This window comes from Dufourea novaeangliae, unplaced genomic scaffold, assembly GCF_001272555.1.
Source record: "Dufourea novaeangliae isolate 0120121106 unplaced genomic scaffold, ASM127255v1 scaffold78, whole genome shotgun sequence".
Taxonomy (NCBI): Eukaryota; Metazoa; Arthropoda; class Insecta; order Hymenoptera; family Halictidae; genus Dufourea; species Dufourea novaeangliae.
The window spans coordinates 2,367,805-2,369,004 of NW_015373959.1; positions in this window are offsets into that span (position 1 = coordinate 2,367,805).

Consider the following 1,200-nt stretch of genomic DNA (forward strand, 5'->3'; position numbering starts at 1 on the left):
GAAAAACGCGGGAAACGACTGGGAAGGGCCCCTTACGCGTACCTACTGTTGCACATAGATACGTCCATGGAAACAACCGCCGTCGAGCTGTGACGTCAGCATGCGCATGCGCACGAAGGCTCCCACGTGGGAGAAAATCCCACGTCCTGGCATCACTGGCCCAGGCCCACGGGTCAGTGACAAAACAATGTCGAAAAAAATCGAACGTTGCAATAGCGCTTGCAATTGTTTGCGAACAGAAATACACGAAGCGATACCATTTATCTTAACATTTGGTTCCATTTTTGGAGCGGGTGACTATAGTCACCCGTTGTGTATAGGTGGCATCTTGTGACCGGTGACTATAGTCACCCGTCGTGTGCGGGTGTCGTTTTGTGGCGGGTGACTATAGTCACCCGTAGTAGTGAAAGGGTTAAGGTGATCAAAAGATGCGTACATCCAGCCCACCCTACATTTAGTTACGTCGAACAAGAGAACGGACGATTGGTGGGGAGAGCGCGCGTGTGATTGAAGCTCGTTAAATCAATATTCCTGGAAGTTTGGCCATCAACAGCCTCGAAATATGCAACAAACTAGCGTCTACTGCAGTGAGAGCGCGTGTCTATCACCACCGACGAGGTATAGGATAGACCTATCATCTTATGGAACTTCGTGTCTCATGTTCTGAAATACCGATAGTGTAAAAAGTCAGGGATTTTCTGCTGCCCTCTACGTTATGAGAACGGTGAATTTGTGAACTACGTTAAATCCATTCGAGCTCAACTAGTCTAACTTCTACAGTGTTGTCAAGTCTAAAGTACAATGTTGTCAGATCATGAGTGTTCGGTACGTCGGAAAATCATCGAAAGGACCATGGTCATTTCATAAATTATTTATGAAACTACATCTATTCTGAATTTATCTGTTACAAATATACAAATGTAAGGCAAAATATAAAAACGAATAAAACAAGAACATGTAAAAAGTAACATTAATAAAAATGTCCATTAACGTTGCATTTAGAATAAATTGTCTTGTAGTAAAGTGAAAAAATATATACTTTTCCGTTTAATGTTTCATGACTGTCATATTTATCCCTTAACCTTAAACTGAAGCATCGGATATTTTTATTCTCGTGAAATCATATAGATACACGTAATATGAATGGAATATATAACACTTCATTTGTGCTAATAATACTCAGAATTCATGCTTTATCGG